This window comes from Dipodomys ordii, unplaced genomic scaffold (assembly GCF_000151885.1).
Source record: "Dipodomys ordii isolate 6190 unplaced genomic scaffold, Dord_2.0 Scaffold234, whole genome shotgun sequence".
In the NCBI taxonomy this organism is placed as follows: domain Eukaryota; kingdom Metazoa; phylum Chordata; class Mammalia; order Rodentia; family Heteromyidae; genus Dipodomys; species Dipodomys ordii.
The window spans coordinates 1,639,079-1,646,234 of record NW_012267450.1 but is presented as its reverse complement, the minus strand read 5'-3'; the positions used below and the strand labels follow the sequence as shown (position 1 = coordinate 1,646,234).

At 38.5% G+C, this 7,156-nt stretch overlaps 1 pseudogene; it reads right to left on the bottom strand.

Moving 5' to 3' along the window:
* LOC106000679 overlaps nucleotides 1-630 on the bottom strand; it is a 21,380-nt pseudogene extending 20,750 nt beyond the window's left edge.
* Nucleotides 631-7,156: the final 6,526 nt, after the last annotated feature.

The window sequence follows — 7,156 nt, the reverse complement described above, 5'->3', positions numbered from 1 at the left end:
AGGAGGAGGAGGAGGAGGAGGACGAGGAGGAGGAGGACGAGGAGGAGGAGGACGAGGAGGAGGAGGACGAGGAGGAGGAGGAGGAGGAATTATTTCCAGTGCAAAGCTGCAATTTAATGAGAAAGGTATACCATTTCATAGTCCAACATGGTCAGTTCTATCAGGTATTTGGCTGAAGTATGCTGCTCTATATCCACATCTCCAGTTTTCGATGGTCTATGAAGGAGGTACAGGGGTCAAGGGTGGCCCAGACTAAAGTTCATAGCTCTTAGAGTCTTCCACCTGTCTGATTTGGTGTTGAGTTCTATCCTGTGTAAATTCTGTTGTCTGCTAAGATCTGACTTGTAGGTGACTTTCCACATTTGTTACATTCATAAGGTTACTCTCCTCTGTGAATGCTCTGATGCACACTCAGATTAAACTTCTGCTTGAAAGACCTTCCACAATTGTTACATTTATAAGGTTTCTTTCCTGTGTTTGTTCTCTGATGAACATTGAGGTTTGTCTTGTAGTAGAAGGACTTTGCACATTTGTTACATTCCTAAGATTTCTCTCCAGTGTGCTCTGATACCTGTGTAGATTTGATATCCATCTGAAAGACTTTCCACATGTCTTAAATTCATATGGCATCTCTGATGCCTAGTGAAAGCTGAGTTGTGCTTGAGAAACTTTCCACATTTTTTTTTACATTCATAAGGTTTCGCTCATGTGTGGATTCTCTGATCATTTCAGAGACTTGATTTCTGGCTGTGTGTGTTCTCTGATGCACATTGAGGTGGAACTTGTAGTAGACATTCCACATGTGTTACATTCATAAGATTTCTTACTGAGATTTGATTGATGGCTGAAAAACTTTCCACATGTGTTACATGCATTCATAAGGTTTCTCCCCTGTGTGTGTTCTCTGACGCATGGGGAGGATGGACACTTTCCACATGTGGTACATTCATATGTTTCTCTCGTGTGTGTGTGTGTGTGTGTGTGTGTGTGTGTGCTCTGATGCTTGAAGAGATAAGACATCTGTGTTACATTCATACAGCTTCTCTCCTGTATGTTCTCTGATGCACACTGATCTGTGATTTCCAGTTGAAAGACTTTTCACATGTGTTACATTCGTAAGATTTCTCGCCTGTGTGTCTTCTCTGATACACACTGAGGTATGAGTTTTGCTTGAAAGATTTTCCACATGTATTAGATTCATGTGATTTTTCTCTTGTGTGAGTTCTCTGAGGCCTGCTGAAGTCTGATTTCTGGTAATTACGGTCATTACATTCATAGGGTACCTCTTCTGTGTGAGTTTCTTCCTGTACAGTGAGGTCTGGTTTATAGTAAAAGGATTTCCTCTGTTTTATATACCTAAAAAGCCTAACTTTTTCCTCCACTGTGTTGCTATTGGTGATCACAACTTGCAACAGATGTCTGTCTGGAATTTTCTGGCACATTTCAATGAAGCCAACTACTTGCTGGACATCTAAAATGTTTACCAAAAAAGAAGAATAAAATCATGATAGCATCCAAGCATTTCTTAGAGACTACTCATGTAAAGGTAAAGACATTTCCTCTCACCCTACTTATTAAAGATTCAGAAATAATAGCACTAGGAATGGATTTATGAGAACTGTATGCATTTCTCCCTAAGGAGTTACTTAACAAATACTGATATAGTCATGTTCTTCTCTGGTTCTTTACATTTTAGTCTCTGTTTTAATATCAGAGGAAATATTTAGTCAAAATACTCAAAAATTGACTACTAGTGCTTTTCAGCTAAGTATACAAAATCTGATATTTATTTACCTTCCTTTTTTCTTTTATTTTAGAGAAGATTTTTGGTTCATTTTGTTTTGCAACAATTATGGGTATTTTGTACTACTTTCCTACTGGAATTGAGATCGGTTCTCTGATCTTAGACATGTTTTTAGAGATGTATAAAAGGGTAAATTGCCTGTGACCTCACTAGGAGAGGTGCTTGAGAGGGAGGATATATGTTTATGTTTTACAAACTCTTAACTTCTCCCTGAAAATTCTAGTTGGCATCTATGGGGATTTTCAAGTCTTTTCTTCTCTATGTTCTACAAAATGTCTTTCAAATTCCTATTTTCATAGAGTTGTCTCCCAGAACCACAGCCTACATGGGAGACACTAGCCCCTCAAATTGGGCATATTATCTTCACTTAAAAGCCTCAGTTCTGAATTCCAGGTTCGTGTTCCACCTTTGAGAAACCTTTCCTCACTTATCTGAGGCCTGCAAATCTGCTGCTGTCCTCCTTAGTTCCTGGTACCTTCTGGCTTCAGGATCAACACAAAACAGGTCTCCTGTAAGTTTTTCATTTTCTCTTTTCTTTTAGGATGCTTTCCACAAAGACATATGAGAAATGTAAACCTTAAATGTAAACCTTAAATACGCACTCACAGATTTTAGGATGTTCCAAATGAACTGTTGGCTCGCTTGGCATTGAGTCTAAAGAACGACTTCTCTGCCCCACCCAGTGTAGGGACCTTAGGGTTCTGTGAGAACTATGAGTACTTGGAGAATGGCTGATGCTGGCAGAAAACTGATGGATGAAAGAGTCTTTAACCTGTGTTGGAGTAAACACAGGATTATGGCTGTCTAATCTGCTGGAATAATCCTGTCAATAAAAGGAAATGTGCCTTGAGCACTTATCTTACTGCCTTCTGATATTTGGATTTTTTAGTGCTTAGAATATTCCCTATTGTTCTGTCCCTGCAATTCCCTTAAACTAGTCCTGGTTAAAAAAAAATCTGAAGGGAAATAACAAAATGTTGAAATAAGGATACGGGTTGACCCACTGTAACAATGAGATGTACAAGACATTATGTTGAAAATGAACTTTACAACTTGGCTGGGGCGGGGGGCCAGGGGGGGGGAGTTTGAGGAGGTCCGGAGGGAAGGGATGGTAGGGGAAAAACAAAGGAGGGAGTAGTGACTATGCTTGATAGGAAATGTACTCATTACCTTACACATATAACTGTAACCCCTCTATACAGTTTCTTTACAATAATATATATATATTTAAAAAAATCTGACCATATAGAAGCAGAAAAAGGGGAAACATTTTCTGTTAAGTCATATCTCTCAGTTAAATTCATTCCTTCTCTCGTGGTGTTTTTAAGAGATTAGTGCATGTCTTCATCCATTGCCCCAGGACCTGCTGGAAAGAATCAGCAGCACAGGAATGCAGATCAGGGAAGGGAATGAACATCTCAAGAAAGTCACATCTTCTGTGGTCTGCTCTTTTCAACATCCATGTCCAGCAAATGCTGACTCACCTGTGATACTCCTGTCTGGGGCTTCTCCCAGCCATGGCTCTGCCCCTTGCTCCAGCTTCACAATCACTTTAGGTTTAGGAACACAGTGCCCTGTTAATGGGAAGTACATAACTATGGCCTCTCTACTGCAACCTAGTGGAGAAGGCTTCTCCTGAACCAATTTTCTCATTTCCCACCAATTCTATAGTTGACTTCCATAAATATGTGCTTTTGATTTTAAATTGCTGATTTCCAAATTCATGTCTCCAATAGTGATGTGTACTTTATAACAGATTGTATTTCAACCTATATACTAGATGTCAACTTTGGAAAAGTGTCACCTTAAAATTAAATTATCTCTAAGTAAATAATATCTTTCATCTATATATTTTCTCTGTCTCATCCAGGTAAACCTATCTTTGTGGATTTCATCTCACAACTAAACATATTTGGTTTGAGGGTTTTCTTTTGTTCTAAAAATAGTATAAGTTCTTTAACAGGAAATATGTTTGGTGTATATTAGCATAAATACACCAGCACATGTGAATTATTCAACTAACAAGCATTGAAAGAATACATGAGTTATTAATAAATGCTTATGGGAAAAGATTGTAGAAATGGATGGTCAAAAAGCAACTGAAAATATACAAAAACTAACCAAGATGAAATTCTATGAGTCAGCAAGTGACTGGAGTCTTAGTAAGACTTAAAGAAACAAAAATGGGGAGGTAGATTTATACAGGAGGCACCAATGAAGACTACATAAGGCAGATATACAATGCATGATAGGAGCTTCCCTCAGATGTGGAAGCTGTGGAAACTGTTGAGAACAGTTCAGCACAGCCACACTGGCTCTGATCTTCACAACCTCCCTATCCAGAATTCACTGAATCAACTGGTAAGTTCTATTCTGAGAGTTCTTCTCCCATCTATGGCTCTGTTGTTTGCTTCAGCATCATAATTAACTCAGATTTGGTAACATAGTGCCCTGTTATTGGAAAGTAATATAGAACTTTCACCAGACTACTCACTCAACAGCTTGAGGAATGACAAGAGGTTTGGCTTCAGGAGTTGTGCAACCAAATTGAACTTTCTGTTATGGGGACATAATGGTCCTCAAAGACTAGAAGATAATATCTAAATAGCATTAAAGGGCTGGGAATGTGTCTTAGTGGCAGAATGCTTGTCTAGCATGCATGAAGCCCTGGGTTTGATTCCTCAGTACCATATAAACAGAAAAGGCCAGAACTTGCCTTGTAGTAGAGTGATACCCTTGAGCAAAAGAAGCCCAGGAACAGTGCCCAGACCCTGACCTGAAGCCCCAGGACTGGATCGATAAATAAATAAATAGCATTAAATCTGATACATGTTCATTTATCCATCAAGAACAAAGCCCTTGTTCCTGGGAATTGATGTGACCTTTGCTCACCCAAGGACACCAGGTTGCTATAGGTCTCCAGCATTACATCCCTATACAGGGTCCTCTGAGCATCATCCAGGTCATTCCACTCCTCCCAGCTGAAGTCCACAGACACATCCTCAAATGATACCAACCCCTGTAATGTTACATTTCAAAAAGTTATTAGCCCTGAGTCATGAGAAAACCAAGTCTGAGGATTCTATTCCTCTACATGTATGTTTCTGTCTTACATAAAATGGTTGAAGCTTGCTCTGTTATCTATGCAGTATGGGAAAGAAAAGTCAAAGTAGAACTATCTACCTCTATACTAACATTAATTACTAATACAAGGTTTCCCTTATCAATCAAGAAATGCTTTTACTGCTAGCAAGAGACAATAAGTTACAAATTACCTTCCAAGGACCCAATGATCTGCACTAAAGGCATCAACTATAAACAAAGATGCCTAGAATCTAAGCTATACAGAGCTCTGTCATGCAATTACAAGAGTTGCATACTACATTAGCAGATCTACAAAACACAGTGTCCAGGTAATTGTAGCCCCTCTGTATGGTATTTTCACAATTAAAAAAATAAAGAAAAAAGAAAAAAAAGAAAGTAACACTAAGCTGGGTTCTGGCTAATGCCTGTAATCCTAGCTTCATAATAGCACACAGATCATACATCAGAATAGAACAAGGTATATGCTTAAAACAAAGTCTCCCAAAACATGTAACAAAAGCAATGGAATTGAAGAGATTGTTTTTAAATCAAACATTACAACTGGATAATTAATACTTCTTTTAATTACCAATAGAACAACCAAACAAAAAAAACAGCAGGAACACACACATGGATAACATTGTCTTGACCTCACTGTTGTTCATCAAGCATTGTGTGTTACACTTGCCAAAACACACTGAAAATGAAAATGAATGCCTAAGCAAAACCACAAGTTGTAAATATATTATTATTACATGATATATTTCTAACAATCTATGATTCAAAAATCTTGCAGAAAAATTAGAATGGGTCTGGAACAAAAATGTATTGTAATATTGGCATTTATTGTTTATTCATGGTGGCCACAAACTCAATATCTCCACCTTTGGGTGAAAGCAAATTCCTCCTTGGAGGTGGGCTGTACTTACTATTTCCTTTTTCAAGAAAACCTTTCATGGTCAGAAAAAACAAACTGGATATGGTGGGAGGCTGAGGTAGGACTATTATTTGAGCTTATCAGTTAGAGAGCAATCAAGGAAACCCAGAAAGTCCTGTCTGAGAAAAAAAAAAGAGAAAAAAAAGGCAGGGAAATAGATTTAATACCAGAGGGAGGGGAAGTGAAAAACAGTATGAGGGAGGAAAAAGGTTCATGAAATTAACTTTGACACTTATTTCTTGCATATAACACCAAAAGTGCACAGAACAAAAGCCAGGCAAGTTCAAATATATAACATTAAAAATGATGCCGGGTGCAAGTAGCTCACGCCTGTAATCCTAGCTACTCAAGAGGCTGAGATCTGAGGATCATGGTTTAAAGCCAGCCTGGGCAGGAAAAGCCTCAGACTCTTATCTCCAATTAACCACCAGAAAACCAGAAGTGGCACTGTGGCTCAAGTGGTAGAGTACTAGCCTTGAGCTGAAGAGCTCAGGGACAGTGCCCAGGCCCAGAGTTCAAGCCCCATGACCTACCAAAAAAATATATATATATAAACTCAAAAATATGACAAATATTGGGAAAGATGTAGAAAATATTAAATTGGTAGATTTCTGGAAGGAATTCAAAGTGGCCAAAGATGCTGAAAGAAAGAACTGTATATACAAATACACAGGAATATGGCTCAGTAGTTCTAGTTTTGTATCCAACCAAAGAGAAAGCAGGGGTTTGAACAGGTATTGGGAAGATCATTTTATAGTAACTACTCACAATAATCAAAAGACAGAAGCAAACCACTCATCCATTAATAGACTTAAAAATACAGTAAACAAATAGCCAGGATATGGAAACAACCCAGATGCCCCACTACAGATGAATGGATCCAAAAATTGTGGTACCTATATACAATGGTATATTATGTAGCCATTAGAAATGACAAAATAATGGCATTTGCAGGGAAATGGATGGAGCTAGAAGGAATCATGTTGAGCGAGGTAAGCCAAGAGCAAGGAGACAAATGGTACATGGTCTCCCTGATATGTGGATGTTAAATCCAAAATGTAAGGAGATACAACAAAGTAAACAAGACTTGAGAAACAAAGGACCTCCACTCATCTGGTCCTATCATTACTAAATGACCCCATGTTGCAGACCACATATATTGTATATATGTGCACATCTGAGTGAAACTAGGAGGAAGACACAGAAACAGAGAGAAACAGGGGAAACCATGTAACAGTGGGACCCATCAGCTTCACTGAACATTGACCAAAATGAACTAAGCAACTCAATGGCAGTGATGGGAGAGAGGGAATGAGAAGGAAAGAGGGAAC